Raw genomic sequence first — 23834 nt, forward strand, 5'->3', positions numbered from 1 at the left:
CATAAGGCATTTTTTATAAAAATCAGAGGAAAAGCTGTATTTCCAACATTCCAATTGGCTACAATGTGATGTGGAGGACACGTGCCAGGCGAGTAAGTTTTCTTCTCATTTATCCACAAACAGTACATGTATCAGTATTAAAATCAAATAAGCAACGTTTTGACAATATATTTTCATAGTTAAAAGTGCTGAGAAATAATTTCTTAATTCTGACTTTCCTGGATATTAGGAAATGAATTTGAAAACCATGTAACTGCATTTATACTTGATTTCCTTAAGTCCTTTTGGGGAGCTAAAATCCTTACTCTTACTTATTTTATGCAGGGTAGACAGGACCAGATAGAGTAGTTCACTACACAAATCTTACCATTGTTGAACTTGATGCGCTTTTTCTTTTTGTGTTTTGCCTTCTCTGAAGATTCTTCTCCTTCACTGTGACATATGTTTAAAAGTGATCATTATTTTATTATTCGTATGCAAAACACTTAGCATGTTTTCCAAATTCTTTATTTTTGAGTCCCTAAGATATCTTACATTATATATTTACAAATAACATTTTTTTAGCAGGATCTCACTATGGAGCCCAGCTGACCTTACACCTACTATATGAACCATGTTGACCTTGAAATAACAGAGATCTCTCTGTCTCCTGCCTCCCAAGTGCTGGAATTAAAGGCATGAGCAAACCGGCCTAGCCAAATGACTTTGAATTTATTCTTCAACAGTTGATTATGATTAGTGACTACTGTCTTTCCAACTTTTCTCTTTGTGAAAAATTCAGCCCCCAATTAAATCACCACCACCACACAGGCATGCACACAGGGACAAGGAAGTAGGGTTCTTCCACATCCTTTGTTCTAATGGCTGCAGTAAGTATATTTTATAGTTGCACATGTACATAACCAGTTCAATTATTACTCCTAGTTCATCCCTCCTCTCCTGAACCTACAGCACACAGTCCCTTCTCTGTTCTCCCAAGAGATGGACTTGGTGGAACAGGAAAGCAACCCTTGCCTTTACTCTCACCAGCCAACATATTTTTGACAGTCTATAGGTGGCGTTGTATTTGTTGTTGTTGTAGTTACCTGTTTGCTAGTAGACGCCAAACCATCACCAAATGTTGCCTTGTAATGTTAAGTCACAGCCTGTTCCAAAACTCATGGGAGGGGAGCACAGTCTCTCCATCTCCTTTCTTTCCTGGCTATGGCTAAGGTCTAGGTGCCTGGAGTTTGTAGTTGGTGAACTCTGATGCAATAGCTGTGCTTTTCTTGCTTCTATGTTGGGCTTCATCCAGTTGTGGGAACCTTCTCTACAGAACCATGTTCAAAGGCTACTGCTGATGGGATCCCCAGTAAAGCCAAAAACCTTGAGTCTTAGTTCTTTATACTCATTGTGGATAACTGTCCCTACCATGATAGCTGTTTCAGGAGTGTGGGTGCACGGACTCACATCTGACCAACACAGCATCAAGACATTTCAGACAGGACAGGAAAAAAAAAAATAGCATCTGAGCCGGGCGGTGGTGGCACACGCCTGTAATCCCAGCACTCGGGAGGCAGAGGCAGGCGGATCTCTGTGAGTTCGAGGCCAGTCTGGTCTACAGAACTAGTCCAGGACAAGCTCCAAAGCTACAGAGAAACCCTGTCTCGAAAAACAAAAAACAAACAAACAAACAAAAAAAGAATCGCATCTGGAAATAGCATTTAATTGTCATGATTGTTCAAAAACCATTTAAAGCAGCGTGAGTGATCAAGAGAAAACATGATTTTCAAGAACTATGTTGAACATCGCATTTTAAAGGAAAATATATAAGAAACAGAATGAAAATACTCAAATGATTACAAATCTCACTGTAAAAAATAATTAAAGTTGAAACTTTTCAAAGTAAAAACATTAATGTGGTTTCCTTAATCAGTAGAAAATCACCAATCAAATCAGATTATGAATGATGAACTGCTGTTTTTAAATGGGAAGCAGAGCCCTGATGCACACTGGTTTTTTATTTTATTTATTTTTTTTGGTGGGAACAGTCCCTTTTCCAGTTCACACTCACTCTGTGCCTCTGAGGTGAAGCCTGTCCTCCTCCTGTCATTTTAGTGTTCCTTACTTACGCGATTGTCACTCTCAAGAACAGCACTAAGATTGTAAAAAAGAAGAAACAGTACTTACTGGACTCAACCTCCGAATGTGCATTTGCACCGTCCTGTATTAAAAACTGTGCCATCTGGTGTTTTCCTTCAAATAAAGCAAGTTTATATGGTGTCAGCCCACACTATAAAGAAAAAAATTACACTTTATAAATCTACATGCTTCTCAACTGAAAATTAATCACAGATTCTGTAAACAATGAGTCACAAAGGATAGAGTTTCCTTCATCCCTTGCTGCAGGTTCACACACACACAGCTGGCCCCTTCCTTTTGACACACCATTGTCCTGTTCAACATTGCCTGTGAGCACCCCTCCTCTCCAGAACTCTCCACAAACACTCACTGGTTACAAGCTTCTTAGCTCCATGGAGATGTGCCTCCATTGCTCCAACCCTATCATGTGGCATCCAGGTTTGATGTGCCTTTGTTCAATAAGTGAGGTCAAGTGGCCCCTCTGGAGCAGTTTCTCAATCTGTTTTTCCAAACTATTTCTTCCCTATACTGAGAATTATCTCCCAACCTGAACAGCATTTCCTATGTACATAGAAAATTTGAACAAGTTAAATAAAAAAATGTCTTCTTGGTAGGTTTTCTTCAATGATCAAATTTGCCTGTGTGCCTGTGACCTTTCTTATTTTCCACTCCAGCCTTATCTCTGAGAGACAAACCACATCAGTAACTTCTTCAATGCAACAGACTTCTGTTCATTCTACAGACATTTATCTTTAAAATTAATTCATTTTTATTGTTTGTGTGTATGTGAAGTGTGTGTGGGCCCAAATCCTTTATTGTTTAATTTTAAAATTAAACCCAATTCTGAAACAAAATAGGCTGTGCTGTGTTCCTTTAAACTACGTATAAAAATATAAAAAACATACTTGGAGAAAAATGTTTTACTCTGAACAGTTTTCTTGAGACTGCTTGAGCTTTGGAATGTGATAGGTGGATCTGAGTGTCATTGCTGGAAGTACAATGGGGATGAACTTGAATGGTCTTTACCTAGGTTTTTGCTTCAATATCTGAGTTGTAGTCAAGCAGTTTGCTGGCAATTGTTGGGTTGTCCCTGGAAACGGCATGGTGCAGGGCTGTATTCCCACTTAAATCCCTCAGGTGGGGATTAGCACCCTGAATCAGTAATATAGTTACTCATTCTTCATTGTCCCTCTGTGTGGCCTGTGGGTATTGTATAAAGAAAGAGATCTTCGATCAAGAAAGTCAAGATAGCCGGGCGGTGGTGACGCACGCCTTTAATCTCAGCACTTGGGAGGCAGAGGCAGGCGGATCTTTGTGAGTTCGAGGCCAGCCTGGTCTACAGAGCGAGATCCAGGACAGGCGCAAAGCTACACAGAGAAACTCTGTCTCAAAAAACCAAAAAAAAAAAAAGAAAGTCAAGATAAATATTTCTAAAATTGCATTGAATAATTACACTTAGATCAGAGAAATTGCTTACGTTATGAATATTTTCCCTCTCTTTTTGAGACAGGGTCTTCTTAAGTACCCCAGTCTTGCCTAAATTCATAATCTCCCCCCAAAGCTTCCCAAGTGATAGAATTTCAGGAGTGTGCCACTACACCTAGATATTGAAGTATCTCATCAGTACTAGTTGGTTGTTATAGTGAGGGAGGTTGCTTGTTCATTTGTTTTGCTAACTTGACACAGGCTGAAGACTCCTGGAAAGAGGGATCCTCACTTGAGGAATTGCCTCTATCAGACCAGACTGTGGGAAAGTCTGTGGAGCATTTTCTTGATTGAGGCTGATGTGGGAGGGCACCGCTTCCTAGAGGTGGTTGCACAACTTGGCAGGTAGTCCAGAGTAGTATAAGAAAGCTGCAAGCCTTGGAAAAAGCCATGGAAAAGCAGCATTGGCCCCATGATCTCTGCTACAGTTCCTGCCTCTGGTTCCTGATTTGATTCCTGCCTCTTGTTCCTGATTTGAGCTCCTGCCCTGGTTTCCCTTCGTGATGGACTGTGATGTGGAATTGTGGGCCAAATAAACATTTTCTTTCCCGAGTTGGTTTTGGTCAGTGTTTTATCACAGCAACAAAAAAACCAAACAAGGACAAGATCTAATCCAATTCATACCAAAACTGCTGTCCAATAGCTACCTTAATCAAGGGTGTGCAGTCTTCATCATCCTGGACATCAATAGAGGCCTTTTTGGATAATAACAGTGTTACCACATCTAGATGATTGTGTGCACAGGCGTAATGGAGTGACGTCCTTCAAATTGAGAGGATAATTTAGGAAATTACAGATTACCATATAAAGGCAAATTCAACTGTAATACTAGATAGCAAACTTCATTTCCTTCTGATGTAAGAGAAGTAACTGGAATTTTATTATTTACTTATTTCTCTACTCAAGTGTTCATTTGCTGTGCTAGGGATATAGTGCATGGCCGCCCCATTTAAGGTAAGTGCTCTATCACAAGGTTCATCCTTCCTCAGAGCAGCCCATCTGCACAACAGAACACCCAACAGACTGAATTCAGCATGGATTTAAATCCTACTCTAATTGCTGTGATTAACTAGTTATATATTGTATATAGTAGTATTCAGTAGGTAGGACTGTAGGCCAGTGCCACTGTGCCTACCTTATTCTTTATTTCACATTTTAGCATTGCTGACATCTCTGCCACTTATAATTCATGATATTTTATGACTATAATTGGCAATATTATATGTTATATATTAGGCTTTCTATGCGCTCCATAACTCAATTTCCCCATGCACAGGATGGAGATTCAACACTGTAGCTATCTTACATCGTGCTACTGTGATGCTTCAGTTCACATCTTCAAGAGCATGGACAAGTGCTTCCAGCACCTGACTGTCAGTGTTTGGTGGATACAATAATGATTAGTCTTCCTACTTATACAAACACAATATTTCAATGAAAAGAAATAACAGAATTCTACCCTGTCTCCAACAGTTCCTGGCCCTCCTGGCCCTCTCCCCTCCCCAGGCCCCATTACCTGCCCCTTGTGTCATATCCATTCACATGGAATCCAACCAAAGTTGATAAGTAGCTCAACTGAAGGCACGTCCCCCACCCTGGCCGTCCTTTGGACCTTCCCTGAAGGTTCATACTCACTCGGTAGAGCAGAGGGGAAATTCCCGTTGTCGTTGTTTGCTACATGAGCACCCATGATCCAGGCATGAGGGTCAGAGGCGGGTGTACCAGGGAGCCCGCTTTGGGGCTTGAAAACTAAGGGCATTGGGGTCGATGTCTTCCTGCATGTTGAGTCTTAAGGCTGCATAGGCCCTCCCTGCCTTCCCTGCCCTCCCCCTTACCCACTCTCATCCTCCCAAACCCTACTGTAAAAAATAGAACACTGGTAGACTAAAAATTTGAAACACTGGTAAATTCTCGCCACTGACGCACAGGACAGTCCTGCTAGCACAGATCCTTGCTTCAGTGTGAGCCAAACTCTGCTTCATCCTTAGCCAATGCAGCTGCCCTGGCATTGTGATGAGCTCTTAGCACACAATGGTGCACAGCCTCTGTGAACCGTGTGTGTGTGTGTGTGTGTGTGTGTGTGTGTGTGTGTGTATACACGTGCACACGTGCTCTGCACATGCCCATGCCGGACTCCAGTGGCAAAAGCCTACCATGCTCAGTGCCTGAGCAAAGCACTGTCAATTGGAATTTTGGAGTAGACCTACCTGCAGGTCCTCCAAAGCAAAACACTGGGCGAGTTGGGTGATGGGTCAGTCAGGTCCTTACAGTCCTGCAGCCATGAGAAAATACCTCCCTAAGACTGGCCTGATGGAGATAGAAAAAAATTTATCCTCAGTGGGCCAACCCAGACCCAAAAAGACAAATACTATTATTATTAGTTTTTTCTTTAAAGGTTCTGATATGAGAACCACAATCTGAATAACTACAGAGGTTTGGTACCTGGTAAGGGACCAGAAGGGAGGAGAGTATCTCTCAAGGAAGGGGAAAGTCTATAGTGTTATGAAGATATAAGTGAACACTAGATTAGGAGGGTTTAATTAGAGGAAGATGGAGAGAAAGGTAAAGGAGGGAATATGGGCAGGGACAATCAACACTGCAGACCCTTTGAAGAACTATATGGCAACTGACTACCCCAGAAGCTTCCTATGCATATGTGAAAGGAATCAAACGGGCTCAAAACATAACAGGTTTGACAAGGCTCCAATTAGACATCTTATGTCACTATCTTAAACCCCTGTGCCAGGAACAGGGTACAGCCTGTTGAGTCCTTAACCAAAGGGACCCACAGAAACCCCCAAACAGCACAGGGTATTTCCAAGGCTGTTGGTGGCTCTGCACAACCTGATGTTAAGGTCTTGTTTCTGAAGGTAACACTTCTGTCATTGAACACGGAGAAGTTCAGCTGACGTCTAACTAGATTCTTCACCTACTAACCAGAGTTCATGGTACTGGAAGGCAGTCTGTACTGGAGAGAAAGGTAATCCTCAATATCTCTCAGCTACAAACCCTGTGACCCACAACAGCACCCACATGGAGCTCACAACCATCTGTAAATGCAGTTCTAGGGAATCCAGCACCCTCTTGTATCTTCACAGGCACCAGACATGCACACAGTGTACAATATGCATGCAGGCAAAACATAGTACACATGAAATAAATGTAATCTTTAAATAATAATGTAATACACTTATCTAGTAAGTTCACTGTATTAAAGTATACAATCCAGTAGGGTTTTCTTAGTATGTTCTTAAAAGTATGCAATCATCACCCTATTTGATTTTAAAACATTTTTGTCATTGGAGAAGAAACCATTTATTCACTAGTAGTTACTTTTCATTCCTCCAGACCCCACCCCCTATCAGCTACCAATCTAACTTTCTGCTTCAGGTTCCTCATTCTGGGTGTTTAATAGAAATCAAAGCAGCTAATAGAGAACTATCCCATTCTTCTGTCATTTCACTTCTTTCACTGAGTTTAATGTCTGTAATGTTTATTCATGTTATAGGATGTAGCAGTACTCTACCCCTTTTCATGGCTAGATACTTGACCATTGTATTAACACAGCACCTTGTGTTTATCCATTCTTCAAGCAGTAGGTATTTGGGGTTTCTACCTTTTCTCTATTATAATTGCTGTGCATACTCTGGTGCTAGTGGCTGCATCATTTTATAGCTACAGTTCCAGCAGTTATGTAGCAGGTTCCTGTACCTCGGTTCCTTTACACTTGCACGAGCTCCAGTACCTGTGTAAGGATTTGGTCCTTATTTACATCCTTTAATTACGTCATCAGCCTTTGCCGGCTTCCCAGCCTAAAAAGTGGGTGGGCCCTCTGTCCCCTCTCCTTCACGCTCCTTCCCCCGTCAGCCCCCCCTCTTCCTCTCCCCCCCATGTCTCTCTCTCTCTCTCTCTCTCTCTCTCTCTCTCTGTGTCTTTTTCTCTCTGTCTCTCTCTCTCTCCTCCCCCCCAATAAAGCTCTAAAAAGGTAACTATGGCTGTGATTCTTTTAATCAGCACGCTCCTCCACCGGCATGGCCGCCGCAGGCGGCGACCAGCCACGAGGGGCAGCGCCACGGCATAACCAACAACCTATACATGCTAGACAACTGTACATGCTCTACCCCTGACCTAGATCCTCTCAGCATGCAACATGTACATTTCAATTTTTCTTTTTTTCTCATTATTTTACAATGATTACATGTTGAAGTGACAATTAAATTAAATGAATGTAAAATGCTAGCAAAATTAATTTCACTTGCTTAGTTTTACATTTAAGGTAATTTATGAAGATATTTAAAATTCAGAATATGCAGCCAGAAGTGGTGGTACATTTCCTATAATCCTAGCACTCAGTAGGTAGAGGTAGAAGCATCTGTTCCAGACCATCTTCATTTAAATTTGAGACTAGCCAGGGAGACACGAGATCCTGCCTTAAAAAACAATAACACAACAAAAAACAAAAACAAACAAAACAAAACAACCAAACGAACAAAAACCAAAAACCCCACAAATTAATCCCCCCAATCAGCATATAGTTGACTTTATATCTTTACTAATTAGAGCTGGCCTGCAGTTTTGTAGTATACAGAATGCTTAAGATTCAAGCTTATTCTGAGTCACAACGGAGCCCACCCTACTTGTTAACCACCCACCTCTCGTTTATCTGTCCAGAGGCTGATTTTTCCCTCTGCTTGGCTTCAAACTGAGGGTGAGAGTATAATGAGATGTCTGAAAAGGCCCACCCTATGCAAAAAGCAAATCAGGAAAAGAATTTGTACGTGTGGCAAGCCTTTTTTCTGAGGCCCTCACACTGTCTCCCCACCCTCTCACAACCCTTTCCAGAAAAAGATCAAACATCATCATTCATAGCTTCTTAGCGAGTATTTAGTTTGGCGATCTGTAACATCTTGGGCATTTTTGTTTTCTATTTAATCTCAATGACCACAATGCAAGGTGGAGAGTTGGAGGAGGCAAAGGGGCATATGGGACCTCACAGGGTGAAAAAGTTGACCTGGGTGTGATGGGCTTGCCGGGGTCAAGAGGACCAATGGGCACTGAGTTCAGTGTGTGGTCCAGAGGGACATTCCCAGGTCCTCTCACTAAGACTGGGGAGCAGCAGTTGTCTACAAAGATGGGGAGGCAGGACTGGGGGACTGTCAACTCTGCTGGGGAGTTAGCCCTTTGGGGGACATCATGCCTTGGGGTACAGGGACATGGGGATCCTGTTCCTGTTGTTCTCTTTGGCTATCAGTGTTTTGCCTCTGGATTAGGCTTTTGAGGGCTGAGAAAAGCTACATTGTTTTTAGGCCTAGTATAAACACAAGCCTCCAGGACATCTTCCTGTTTACTGCTACATGCCCCTTAAAACTCACAGTCGAGTCCAGAGACCTAAGCAGCGCATTCAGGAGTCCTTCCATTCTTACTGCACACCCGGCTGTCTTGGAAGCTGATTATAAACAGTCTGCTTTCTTTTAGGGCTTCCCAGGATCCAGAGGGGAAAAGGTCAGTCCTTGTCTCTCTTGACATCCCTGGTCTGGGCACAGCTCTGGAGTTGGGGGTGAGTGGAAGACAGGCCCACCTCTCTCTTCAGATATCAACTGCAGCCATCATTCTTGGCTACTCCTCTGTCCTTCATCCTGTATGAGCTGAGAGAGAAGAGCAGGCCTCCTGAGGCAGGGCAATTCTGGTAAAAATGAAGTCCCAGTGATGTTCCTGCTCCCCACAGGGAGTAGGGAAACAAAGGAGAGCCAGGTAGGGAGTCATCCTCAGTCAGCATAGGGGTGCTGGAAGAGAGGACTTAGCCTAAGGCCAGGTTTCTATCACACAGCTTTCTCTTCTCCCAAAGTAAAACAAACACCAACAGGCACCTGCGGACACATGCCCTGTGAGATGAGAGGATCTGAGACCCAGGACTTTCTATGTTTCCCTTTATTAACTAACACTAAGAGGTCTTAGTGGGTCTAACCAGAAAGCATGCCTTTAATGGGCAAGGTACCTATTAACTGAGCCTGGAGCTTTGCAAAAATGAGGGAGTTGGCCTAGGAGTTTATCAGTTTGAAATGCTCCTATCCCTAACCACCCACTCCCCACCCCCACACAGAAGTACAATATCAGTGCATTGACCCTCTCTTTTGGTGTTCTCCTAGGGATCCAGAGGTGAAAGGGGTGACTTGGGTCCCAAAGGAGAAAAGGCAATGGCAAATCTGTACAAGTGATGTGCTGCAATAGAAGTGGGAGCCCCCCACCTGTGGACTGAGGGACAGCCATCATAAAAATGGCTGACCAAATCTACCCACAGCCACTTCCAAGTGGCATTTCAAAACAGTCACGGTATTTGTTGTTCTTTTCACAGGGCTTCCCTGGACTTCCTGGAATGCTGGGGCAGAAAGTGAGTGTCTAGAAGTAGAGATGACAGACCTCAGGTCCTCCAAACAGCAAATGGAGCCTCCTTTTGGTCCTTCAGGCAGAAACATTGATTTTATCTGTGGAAAGTTCCAGTTTGACATGGGGACCAAGTTGTCTTATCCACTGGGAGAGGGTAGCAGGGAGGTCTGAGGTCAACCTCCAGTTTAGTGGAAAAGGCTATTTCCACTCTCTCCATACACACACCATGGAGAGAGGTTCCTGCGGGGCATTTACCCACCAACCCCACAGTTCCCCAGAGTTTTCTTGAGTGAGAACAGCAGGAAATATTAGATAGAAGGATTTAGATTGTGGAGATAAACAGATAGAAAATACAGGATAGCCTCAAGAGGGCCTGGAACCTATTCCAATGGACCCTGACTATCTCTGTCCCAGGGTATTTATAGAAAGGCCAAAGGGTGGACCAAAAGACCTCCCCCCAGCACAGCCAAGAGCAGACCATTTCAGACACCTGCACTCAGGCCCGTGGTCTAAACATCCTCTCTATGCAGACCTGCTGGGTAAAGCCACCAGGAACCTGAAAATGAGCTCCTACAGGTCCCCCTTTCTGAATATATAAAAAATATCTCATTATTAAGAGTTCACGGCAATCTCCATAGCTGTTACACCTCCCAATATGAGAGTAGAGGATGATAAAGATGACATTTCTCTTTTGGATTAGGTCCAAGGTGACTACAGCAGTCTTTAGCTGCATCAAGCCCTTTCTAAACCAAAAACTCTTAATGCAATTGCAAACTTAAAGAATCCCTTAGCTTCATCATTACCACTAACAGGTTAACATAAACATTGCTATACATAGTTACAATTCTCTCAATCTTAGAACTTAAAGCAAACTCTTAACAGAACCATTTGAATTAACATAAATGGTACTATATATAGTTAACAATTTTCTCAGTCTTACAACTTTAACTCTTAATAGAACCATTTAAATTTTCTTGCTAACAGAACATAGGAAAACTTCTGATGTTTTTACGTCAAACTTAAATATTTCCTTAACTTCACAAAACCAGGATGCATTAATATCAATAGGTTAACATAATTTCTGCAAACATACATTCAACCTTAATTCACTCATAATTCTTCATTTTCCTTATAAACTTTTAAAACAAGACCTCGAACCTAGCGAAAAACCCAAACTTACACAATTCCTACAAACCCATAATTAAAAGCAATATTCTCAATCTAACCATTAACACTTTGAAAACTTTTTAGCAAATCATCCAAAAACAGTTTCTTAATAAAACTCTTTACACTTTAAAGTAATCTCTTAGTATACCCACTTGCATTTTTACTAACAAAACATGACATTAATCCACTCAAATAAGAAAATATTTTTTTTAAATTAAATAGATTAAGGAATATTACTTCTCCCCTTTCTTATTTTTTTTAAAAAGAAAATCTCAAGCCTAGTTAGGAAACCCAAAGTTTTCCGTTTAAATAGTCCCAATTTGTAACACAAAAGCAGTTCCATAAGTAATTCCATTTTTACACGGACTGTTCCATAAAACAGTTCCATTTTAAACACAAAACAATTCATGAATAACCAGCATATATGCATACACAAAACTGCATCTTGAGTCTAGGTAGAAACAAATTTCTTCATTTAAACAGTTCCTTTTTTAACACAAATAATTCCAGAAAACAGTTCCGAAGTCATTACTATAAGTAAATTCAAAATTGTCCCATTGCAGTGAAATCACTATTGTTCATTTCATTTCTTAAGTCCCAAAATTCAAATAAATTCTGGTGTCAGCCTTCCAAATATGAAGAAATCCATAACCAAAACCTTTTTGTAGTTTTATCTCATCTTTTTAAGTTGAAAACTTCAAAAAAGTAAATTCTGGTATCAGACTTCCATTTCCAAAGAGACATTTTACAACCAAAACTTTTTGCAGTTAACAATTTTAGTTCAGACAAGCATCTCTGCAACTTTCATTCTCAAGCCAGAGACCTTCTTAGTTACAGTAATATTTTAAACTGCACCATTTTTGCTGTTAGCTCAGGCTTTTCTGTGTTGCGTTGATTTTCCATGGATCTTAGCTGCAGATGCCTTGTGCTGGTTCTGGCGTCTGCCATTGTTAGCTTCTTAGTGGCTTCTGGAGCTTTTGAAACCACTCAGACTGCCAGCTTTGCAGTCTACTAGGACTAACTTCTGTGTCTCAGGTTCCTTCACTGTATACATTAAGCATAGACTCACACTTAACATTTATACTTTTTCACAAACTCACATATAGCATATGCTTAAGCATAAACTCACTCAACATTTACTTTTTTTTTTTTTAACAAACTCACATATAACATACTTTTCTTCTTTTTACAAGCTAATATTCTTAAGGAAACTCTATAGAACTACCTTAGCAAATATATATTTACTTCTTATATACTTATTTAAACTTACAGTTACAACTAGCATCTTTACTTCTTACAAGCTTATTACTACATGTCTTAGGACTATTTTAGATACTTCTTGTAAGCTTATATCCTTACTTCTTATTTTAACTTAGATCTTTATTTCTTAGCATATATCTAACTTAGCAAATACCTAAAGATTTCTTAACACTTAGAAGAGATTTAACATTTTCTAACAAGACAGAATAATTTTCTACTTTTTACTCTTAATTATCATCACTATATCTATTAGAAAGATTCTCTTAACTAGACAGGAAGTACACAAATCATTTCTAAAGTTCAGAGCTTATAGACAGCTTTGATATTCTGAAAGTTCTTGATAGAATGAAACGAGTGTAATTCTTTAATAGCTTTCTCAACTCTGGGATTTAGTGAGTGTTGCTAAACAGTACTTTATGCATTTCAGATCTTTTACAAAAACTCTATTAAGAGCCATCTCCATTTACAGCAAACCCAAAAAGAAAGAAAAAAGAAAAACCTTGTAAGGAATATTCTGTTTCAACAGACAATTTTCCAATAGGAGAAGACAGTTGTCTAAATTGGAGTGGGGTTCCAGACCTGAAGCTTTCAGCAGGTCTGAAAACATTGCTGAAACTTATTCACAATTGTCTCAAACTCCTCAGCAGTCTGGAAGCCTCTTTATATTCCTATTATCCCAAGACTGCAAGATGGAACCTTAAAAATTAGTTGTTTTTTACACTCATCACTAAACTCTGATACAGTTTTCCCCCTTCTTAATTTTTTTAAAGCTGTATTTTCCATGAATTCTTTAACCATGCTGATGTTTCTGATAGATTTTTATTAGCCCAATATTTTTACCAAACCTACTACTATTCAAAGGAGTCAAGAACATAGATGTTCTTTCGTGAAACATATCCTTCATTAGCTTACTCAGAGGAAAAGCATTTTCATGATTTAGTATTTTTACTTCATTAACTTTAACTCCTGATATTTTTTATTTATATAATCATATTATTTATTATATTTATATAATCATATTATTATATGATTATAACTTTCAAGTGAAGCTACTCCACTTTGTAAGACAGCTAGATTTTTCTAAAGTTTGTTCCCATCTATAAAGCAGTCATTTTTTTTGAATGCCTGTTTTCTTATCCTCTAATTAGATTTGCAAAGGAATCATTCATCGCAGGTTGTTTGTTCAAAAAGCAAAGAACTTTTTAAATCTCCCATAAGTTTCTTCATATCTAAAACAATGTTCAGTGTTCCCTTGTTTTAAGGATTTTAAAGTGGCTTGTTTGCTCTTATAGGTAGCTTTTTGTCTAATCTGAGTTCTCAAGAGGTGAGATTAAGCTTTCTAGCATTGCTTTGAGAAGAAACTGTTATGCCCAGATTGGGACCCCAAAGATTCCACCACAGACGTTAGGTACAGAATGCAATAGCATAGTTTATTTCTGTTTACAAGCCTTGGGCAGGGAAGCTCGATCCAAAGCACTCACTCGTAGTAACCGTGAGGCCAGGAGGAACTTGCTTTTTCTTTGTGTGGCTAGCTTTTTAAAGGCAAAATCCACAAGCCCATCAGGGGGGTTGGGGGAGTTTTGAACGGGTGCAACTCAGATTGGTTTATTTTTATCTCTGTTCTCTTTTAATTGGGTGAGAGTATGTAACCTTTGAATTTACTGGCTGGTGGTTACAATTTATTACTTTGGGGGCAGTCCAGCACAAGTCCCAGGCTTTGTCCTTGAGCCACCATGGGGGTTGGCTGGCCAAGCACGTACTGCACATAACTCTAAGTTGGTGAGGGGCCCCAGAGAGTAAACATCTGGCTGAACTTTGAGCAGTCAGAGTACGTGCAGAAAGGGAGCCACTACAAGGACTATGTCTTTTGTTCATGGCCCTCCCAGAAACTGCTTGCTCAAGTCTCAGGAAACTGAAATTGAGGCCTGATCTCTGAGAGAAGACTGAGCAGCCTGTTATGGCATCTGCTTGGTCCTTTCAGAAACTTCATTCTGAGCTGAAAAAACAGTTTTTGGACAGTATCGTCATCTTTAGATGAAAAACTACTTTTCCCAGAATGCATTTCTCTATATCAGTCCTTTGTTGCAAGCTACCTTATGGACTTCATTTCCAATAGTTCTTTTTGGGTCTGAAAGTCAACTTCTAGCTCTCTTTTATCAGTCTTACTTTCAAAGTTCTTGCCCGGTAGGTTTGAACCAAGCTTTTTGTGTTTTCAACTACGGGAGATCGGGAGGTTTCTGTTCTCTTTTACCGGGCTTGCTTTCAAAGTTTTCACCTGGGAGGTTTGAACCAAGCATTTTATGTTTTCAATTATGGGACATTGGGAGATTTCTGTTCTGAGCTGGCTTCAACAGATGTCTCTTCTTTATCGGACACTGGCCCCTGATCAGAACCACACCTGCCTCGTTAGCATGCATTAAGGTGGGCATTCCTTTTACCAGCTTCTCTCAGGGCTTGTGTTTGCCTTAGCCGGTGAAAAACAAAAGCATTTACAACAGAACTTTTCCATCATAGCTCCTTCAGAGAGATGTTCTCCTACTGACAGATCTTTATCTCATTTTGCTTGTTCTTTCCCCCCAGATGCAGAGCTTCAGATATCTCAGGCTGAGGCTCTGTTCCTCTGCTAGCTGCCTCTGGAGGTAGGGACCCCCCCCCCCCAAATCTGCCTCAAACTCTTAGCAGCTTTCATTTTCCTGAGAGGAATCTGTCCCTTCTCTATTTCTTCTTCAGAGAGTCTTTCTCCCTGACAGTTCCCAATTTGTCTCAGTTTATCCCCTTTGCCCCAGAAACAGTTTCCCAATGCCACAGTGGCAGCTTTTCTGCTTCTGAAGGTAGGGGCTTTAGTCCGTCTCTATTTTCAGGGTCTGTATGGTTTGCATACAGACTGAAAATCAGGCTTCTGCTTTAACAAGGGAGGTTTTGGTTCCTCCTAAACTCCCATTAGGACAGGTGTTTCACCTCATCAGGCCTTCACCTGACCCAGTCCCCCAGGGGGTTGTGTGTGTTTTTCTGTGCCTCACAGACAGAGCTTATACCAGAGGCAATCACCCCTTAGGGCTACACTCCCTCATCTCACCAACAGTCACTCGAAACAAAGCTTTTTTCAGAAAGATGCTTTCTCTGATAGAAAAGAAAGCTTTACTCCTGGGTAGTTCTCTGTTCTGCCCTGACTGGGCTGTTTCCCTGGACTCAGAAGACGCAGTTCAGCTTTATTGCTTTCCCAGAAAGGTCCTTCTCTGATAGGAAAGCTTTTCTCAGAGAGATTTCTTTTTGCAGCTGTGGACACTGTGTAGCTCCATCTCACAACCCGGGACTTGCAGGAAAGTGGGCTACTGTGCCATTCCCGCCGGCTTTAGCTTTGTTCGTTAGCCATTTCCCCCTGGGTCCTGCATCTTCCTGCCTCAGCTCTGCGCTCCAGGAACCTAGTATCCCCCAATGCACTCAAACTCCTCCGAGGTACTGCCTAGTTGCTTCTCAGTTGTTGGCTAGAAGCAAGGATACAATGCTAACAGAGTTTGCATTGCTTCAGGGGATCTTTACCATAGGGCAATTAAGAGCACCCTTTCATTCTGAAATGCTCACAAAACCCTTGATGCCTCAGCTCAGCTGTAACTGAAAGGCTTGGCTTTTTGCTTTTCCCACATAAACAGTTTCCTGCTCTATTGGGCTCTTAATGGCTTTTCACCTACACTCTCCCAAGTGTTTCCTCAGAGGATTCTGACCTTCTATCTTTTACTAGCTTGAAGAGACAGAGGTTAGAAGAGAGGTTTTTGGGAACTCAAGCCCTGCCTCCCTCATTGCAGGGAGGATTTTTAAAGCTTAGAGAGGTTTTGTTATTCTAAGAGGTTTGTTGTTTTCCCTTAGAGCGAATCACAGGTGATTCCCATAGTAATCTTCAGGTGATTCTAATTTTTGTTCTTCTGAGAAAGAAAGTTAAAGACTTTAGTTTTTAAGTTTTTTAAGAGAGCTTTTAGTTTGAGAAAGATTAAGGCTTTTTAGAGAGATTTTTTTTGAAGTTTTTCTTTTTCCAAGGAGAAAGATTATTTTTTTTCCAAGAGAGAAAGACCAAATATCCCCAAAACTTCTGAACTTTAAACTTTTTGGCTTCTTATACCTGCATTTTTGCCTCATGGAGAAATCAATTTCTCCTGCGGCTTGGACTTAGTATTTCAAGGGTCCCCAGGCCAAAAGCTTCCATAGGAATCTTTTTTCTGCTCGATAAGCTCAAAGAAGAGCTTTTTTTTTTCTACCTGTAAAGCTCAAAGAAATATTTTTCCCCAGTTTGCATTCATAGCCCCCAAAGTTAGAAAATTGAAAGTTTTTCTGTCTAGTTGACTAACTTATCTTAATTTTTTTCTACATGATCTTACACTTCTAAGTTTTTCCTACACTATATTAATACTGTAAGGATTCTGTCCTTAATTACATCACCATCCTGTGACGGCGTCCCAGACTAAAAAGCGGGTGGGCCCTCTGTGTGCCCCCCTTCTCTTTCTGTCTGTCCTGTCTCTCCCCCACTCCCAATAAAGCTCTAAAAAGGTAACCATGGCGTGTGATTCTTCCGATCAGCACTCTGCTCCGCCAGCATGGCCACCGCAGGTGGTGGCCAGCCACGAGCAGCATGCTGTTTAACCAACAAATACACTATACCTTATACTTATTTTTCATAGATAGAAATTGAGAAAGAGAAGATAGAAATCTTTATAGAGGAGATTTTTGCGCTGCAGTATTGGACATCCTTCCAGTCCATTTTTCCTTTTCTCTTCAGGATAAAACCCTTGCCCTTATTAATATATATATGTATATGTATATGTATATGTATATGTATGTATATATATACCATTACAACACTGGACATGTCCCTTTTTCCACTGGTAGGACCTAACTCAACACTTTAGCCAAAAATTCTGTGTAAAACTATTATTTTCCTTTGTCTTTAGTCCCTGTTCCTTTGTCTTTAGTCACTGTTCATGATGCCATTCTGCAGGGCATTTACCCACCAACCCCACAGTTCCCCAGAGTTTTCTTGAGTGAGAACAGCAGGAAATATTAGATAGAAGGATTTAGATTGTGGAGATAAATAGGTAGAAAATACAGGATAGCCTCGAGAGGGCCTGGAACCTATTGCAATGGACCCTGACTGTCTCTGTCCTAGGGTATTTATAGAAATGCCAAGGGTCGGAGCAAAAGACCTTCCTCCCAGCACAGCCAAGAGCAGATCATTTCAGACACCTGTACTCAGGCCCATGGTCTAATCATCGTCTCTATGCGGACCTGCTGGGTAAAGTCAAGAGGAACCTGAAAATGGGCTCCCACATGACCCCCTCTCCCCAAACAAGGTGTGAGAGCAGTGGAGAGGTTAAGGCAGCTGCCATGAAGAGCAGCAGGCTCCTTGAGGTGGGAGAGAGTTCAGGAAGGTCATCAGCATACTTTCCCTGCTCACCAAGCCCAAGACAGGTCCAACCTGTCTTGTTACTTTGCAAGACAGGGTTGGGATTTGAGTTGAGGTTTTTGCAGTGCAAGGTCAGATTCTTCTGGGCTGCTGGGTGAAACCATGATTCTCCATCACAAACATCACATTTGCAGCTGTCTTCAGTGGGCGGCTTGTGTTGCCTTATGGTAGTAGTTTTTGGATCATCACCATTGGGGGCTTTTAAAAGCACACAAAGAGCTGGCCTGAGGACACATTTGGAGAACTACCCCACTGGGGACCCTATTCTGTGACTCTCCAATTTGCACAAGTGTCCTCCAACTGCAGACCCTAAATGTTGTTCCACATATGTCCTAACATAGAGTTTGACTCCCACCTTTTTATCTGTCCAGTCTACAATTGGCCACCCCCTCCATTCTCCATTCAGGGAGGAGCTAAATTCCTTCTTCAGCCTCTTCCATCTTAGTGTTCTCTCTCCCTCCCTCCCTCCCTCCCTCCCTCCCTCCCTCGCTCACCAGAATGGCATCACCACAGAAGGGTTCTCAGCAACCTTCCTTTTCCATCATCCACCAGAACAAACAGAGGTCAGTGCTCAGTCCCCAGGAAGGGCACAGGAAGTCATTCACTGTGACAGCTGGGATGAATCTGCTATCCTTGGGAAGAACTTAGATGTCCCCCCAGCCTGGGGCAGATGAATAGAAAGCCAAGGGCCCTGGCAGATATTTATAGTTGGGGGCTCTTGGGAACTTCTTCCCCAAGCTCCTTGTTAAGAAAGAGAATGCTAATTATTTTGTTCTTATTCTTGTCCCACATGACCTGTTCTCTGAGGGAAGCAGGTGATTTGGGATCATGGGATATGTTTTGTTCAAATCTTAGATGATCTTTTAATAAAAAATGCAGAGCCAGATATCAGGGTGAAAGTTGAAAGATCAGAGAAGCAGAACAGCCAGTCACTAGTTCTTACCTCTATGAAATCCTCATCCTAAAGAGAGTGAGTTCCTGTTTCCTCATTCCTTATATAACTTTCTCTGCCCTGCCATGTTATTTCCTGGGATTAAAGGTGTGTGTGCATCCCAAGCAAAGGCATGAGATCTCAAGTGCTGGAATTAAAGGTGAGTGCCACCACTGCCTGGCCTCTGTGTCTAATCTCGTGTCTAGCTCTGTCCCCTGAGTCTCAGGCAAGTTTATTAGGGTATACAATATATCACCACATTTCTCCTTTTTTGTCTAAAATAATAAAAGAAGATTATAACTAATATAAGAAAAACTATATACAATAAGTACAATAAGTATGTACAATATATACAGTAAGAATTACATTAACAGTTAATAGTGTCAAGTTCATAAATATTTGACAGTTTCAGAGAAAATACTCTATTATTTATCCTATTTTGGTGAGTACAAAATGTTGTACCTAATTCACTTTCTATCCTAACTTGTATTACCAACCAAAAACTATCTTTTGACGTCTTTCAAACTTATACACTTTACACATCTTTAGTGAGTTTCTTTTCTGAATTTGTTAACAAGGAAAACTATAACTATCTAATCTTCAACTCCCTCAGAGACCTGAGAAGGAAATAATGTTACCTAAATAAGCAGGAAGTGCTAATAAGTGACTTTCAAAAAAATGTGAGAAATGGTGGAAACAGCTGGCTACCTGGACAGTCACCCAAGATTTCTCTGATACGTTGGGGCATCCATCTTTGGCCTACAGATCTAGCATATCTGATAGACTCATTTGTGAAGCAGGATTTTCTTTTTCTTTTCTTTTTTCTTTTTTTTCTTTCATGACAGGGTTTCTCTACATAGTTTTGGTGCCTTTCCTGTAGACCAGGCTGGCCTCAAACTCACAGAGATCTGCCTGGCTCAGATTAAAGGTGTGCATCACTGCCCCCTGGCAAAGCAGGATTTTCTAAAGGGCCTTTTTACCTTGTCTTAGCAAGGCTTGGCAGTCCTTTCTTTTGTGTCCTGCTTGTCCATCTTGGACAGCATACTGTCAGCAGTCAAGGCAATGGCATTTTCTTGCCCAGTGGCTAACTTGCCACAAAGAAAATAAACTCCATAAGGAATTTCTTCAATGCCCATCATCTTTTCTGAAGTAGATTGGTGCTGCCAGGATTAGACATGTCTCATTGTCATAAAAAAAGAATCTTTGTTATTAAAACATCTTAAATGGCATATTCTGTAGATCTCTTAAGGGTTTGAAGATGATCTGTTTATCTAGAATATGTTTCTGTTTAACCTTGAAAACATACCTAATATGACTACAAGTTCAATTGTCATGGGTGACTAAATACTTACTTGCATTTTTTTATATCCTAATTAGTTGGTAATAATAACTTTCAAAGACTAGCAATTTGCATTACATTGTTAAATGAGCTGTAAACGTGCAATCCTTGAACAAGATTAGAAATATATGTACAGTATTTTCAACAAAAATCAATCTCTAATTTATATCAATATACATAATTTGAATACAATATACAATAATCCAATCCAATGTAAAATATTTAAAACTAGTAGTTGCTTTGTAAAAGTAGATTCAATAATCTACCTTTTTATCTTATCATATCTATATCCTCCCCTTTTTCTTTTCAGAGTAGATTCAATAATCTACCCTTTATCCATCATTTCTATGTCTTTTTCTTGAGAGTAGATTCAGTAATCTACCTTTTATCTTATCATATCTATATCCTCTTTTTTTCTTTTCTTTTCTTCTTTTTTTTTAACAAGAACCCTGAATCTAATTTCCTTTATTTAGCTTTTTTCACCATTAACAATTAACAACTTGTAACCAACCATTCTAAACAATGACAATTATCCATAATCCATTGAATGACTAAAATCTACCTACTCCATCTCTTGGGAATGTGGGTGTCATGTTCTTAAAATTACTCCTCGCTGTCTGGGGGCAAAGGCATCTTTAGGAGATCCTGAAAAGAAAAATTTTGGGTTGCCCAGTCTCTGCATAATGGGAAAGTGCAGGGCTTGTCTCAAGTCCTTGATCCTTTAGTCTGTGAGGCTGGATCATCTCAGCTAGCCATCTCGAAATTGTCCTGAGAAGTTTGTAGTCCAAAGCCAATCTTGGGGTGGTGTTTGTCAGCTTAATGGTATTATCATCCTCCTGATGGAATCGTTGTTGTGGGGCTCCATCATCTTTTTGAGAACCTCAGAGTCACTGTTAGGCATGGTCGTGATTCACTGCAGAAAACTGATAGAGGCTCAAACCTGAAACCACATACACGAAGCTAGATGAAGCCTTTTTCTAGGATTAATTAGTACTCTATATGACCATTAATATCATGACAAAAGTTTAAAATATGTATATATTAATCTTATAATTTTTTTGTTTTTGAGTATATTAGTTTTATAAATTTTAATATAAAATTCATACCTTAAGAAAAGTTTTAAAGAGTCAAAATAAAGCCAAAGGATCATGAGATTAATAGCAATAGAATAGTCCCTTAATTTTGTTTTTTTCTTCTGTCCCATATCAGGTGGCTCTTTTATATGATACAGAGGTTTTGGAATTTCCTTTTAACAAGCATGCTTGGGTTTAGAGAAGGAGAGAGCCACACCTCAACTCCACAACCAGCTTTAAGTTTCAATTGAAATGGGACTATATAAACACCATTTGTGTTAAGTATCTGTAGAGAACAGCAGAAACAAACATTTAGGAAGACTTATGAAATTTTATCCTGTTAGATATGTGATATAACAATATGCCAATTTACTCTTTTTCTTGGGACATTTTTTCTGGATGATTTCTTTTCTTCAGATGTTTCCTTTGTCCAGTGTTCTTCAGATTCCTTAGCCTTCATTCTCCTGAAAGACAAAAACAAAACCCTTCCCCAAGCCTAACCTTGGGGAGGTTCCAAGTCTAATCTTCATCAATTATGATTTATAATTTCTCTTGATTTTTTTAGTTCTCTCTTCTATAACTGTTCTATCACCCCAAGCAGTATGGTTTTTTACAATAGACATTAGGTTCTTTAATTGCTCTGGGAAGAAGTTTCCTCTACAATTACAGCAAAGGACTGAATAGAATTTGACGTGGGGGCCTGCAAGAGGTCCCTCAGGGGTTTTTCCAGTGGCAAAGGCAAAGGATTACCTTGTCTGTCCCTTGTTGATCTACATTTGTTAGTCCAATGTTTGCCTTTGCCACACCTTCTGCATAATCCAGAAGGGAGGGCCATTCTGTTGCCATTGTTCCTTGAAAAAACATTGTTTCTAGGAACGCCCTGTTTACAGTCCCTTTTTAGATGACCTTGTTTACCTCAATTGAAACATCTGACATTACTGTTTTTCTTAAAACCTGGAAATCACCTCTCCTATCCAAGTATCATCATGGTCATGAGATTCAATATTTATTGTGTCTTGGATCCATTTCTCCAAGGGTGCTGATTTTGCCTTTAATGGCCTAATTACCTTTTTGCATTGTGCATTAGCATTTTCAAAAGTCAGATATTCAATTATTATCTGTCTAGCTTCTGAATTTGGTATCATTCTATTTACTGCTGAAGTCAATCTTTGTAAGAAATCAGTAAAGTTTCTTTTGGGCCTGTATAACTTTTGTAAATGACTCAATTTTCTTTCCTACTTCTTCAATTCTGATCCAAGCATTCAAGGCTGCTATTCAGCATAAAGCCAGGGTGTGGTCATCATACAGAGATTGCCTTTCTACATTAGCATAATCTCCCTCTCCAAAAAGTTGATCTTGGGAGATTTCCATACCTCTAGCCTTACTCCATTGTTCAATGGTCTTAGCCTCATCCCTTCAGCAGGTCCTCCATTGTAATTGGGGACCAGTCTCTAAAATGGCTGTAACCAAATCTCTCCAGTCTTGAGGGGATAATTCTATTACAAGTTGACCACGAGTTTAACACCTGCTTCATAAAAGATGAGTGGATGTCATATGAGAGTATTGTTTCTTTGAATCTCCTCAAATCTAACATTTGCACAGGTGTCCAATCAGCTCTTACATAGCCTTGAGCATTTGACAGTTCTTGTAAGGTTACTGGATAGATTAAAGTTGGTTGTTTGGAAGCCTTAGGCTGTTTCTCTACAAGCTTATAATGCAATGCTGAGATTGGTTCACCTTTAAATTCTTCTGTCTGGGCCTGAATATCTCTATGATCTGTTCTACCAAGTTTTTCTAAAATTTTTATCTTGGCACTCATATTGAAAGGGAAAAATCAGTAGCCATCTTGAGAGACACTTCCCCCTCCCCTCCTCTCCAAAGGCATTTGCTGACCAGTAGTTTTAGAAGTGATCAGAAGTTGAACTTAGGCTGGGACAATAATCTATGTATTCTGGACTTGACAAAACAAGATATGGGGAGTAATGGACTCAACTGACCAGAAGTTGACAGAGAAAAGTAGGACTGGAACAATGAATCTGAATGTATATATCCTGGGTTCAACAAAAGCAGGACATAGGGAGTAAAAAAATTTATGTCTCTAAGATACCCTGAATCCTGTTAGCCATCAATAACCTCATGCTTATAGTTTAGCCAGTAACTTCAAAGAACTGCCTCACCCTTAGCCCCCTTGTCCAATCCCAAGCTGCATGTAAACTTTTCCTATATAAACCCCTTAACGTGAGTGCTCAGGGCTGTTCTCCTCCACCCGCTGTGTCGCTGTGTTGGGTGTTGGATGGTGGACCAAGGTTGCTTGTTTTGTTAACAAAAACTTCTGTGTGCTTGCATCGGATAATGGCTCTGTGGTGGTCTTGCTTGGGGGTCTTGCGACCTGGGCACAACAATATTAACCAACTTATTTAGTGATAAAACAAAAATGATCAAAGAAATAATATTTATAATTGACATTACATAAATCCCATCTATATTAATTATCCTCTCATTTAATTGTTCCATTTTCAGACCATTTTATGTATAGTCAAACAGAGACCAAATGCCTTCTATTGTAAAAATGTTTCCCTTTTTTTTTTGTTTTTTTGTTTTTCGAGACAGGGTTTCTCTGTG

The 23834-nt window shown here is 40.4% G+C and overlaps 1 pseudogene; it reads right to left on the minus strand.

The window, feature by feature from the left end:
* Positions 1 to 1323: 1323 nt before the first annotated feature.
* On the minus strand, positions 1324 to 5296 carry LOC128116091 (ankyrin repeat domain-containing protein 7-like; annotated as a pseudogene).
* Between the last annotated feature and the right edge of the window lie 18538 nt (positions 5297 to 23834).

The sequence above is a fragment of the Peromyscus californicus genome, unplaced genomic scaffold (assembly GCF_007827085.1).
Source record: "Peromyscus californicus insignis strain IS unplaced genomic scaffold, ASM782708v3 Scaffold_1__1_contigs__length_55948999, whole genome shotgun sequence".
Taxonomy (NCBI): Eukaryota; Metazoa; Chordata; class Mammalia; order Rodentia; family Cricetidae; genus Peromyscus; species Peromyscus californicus.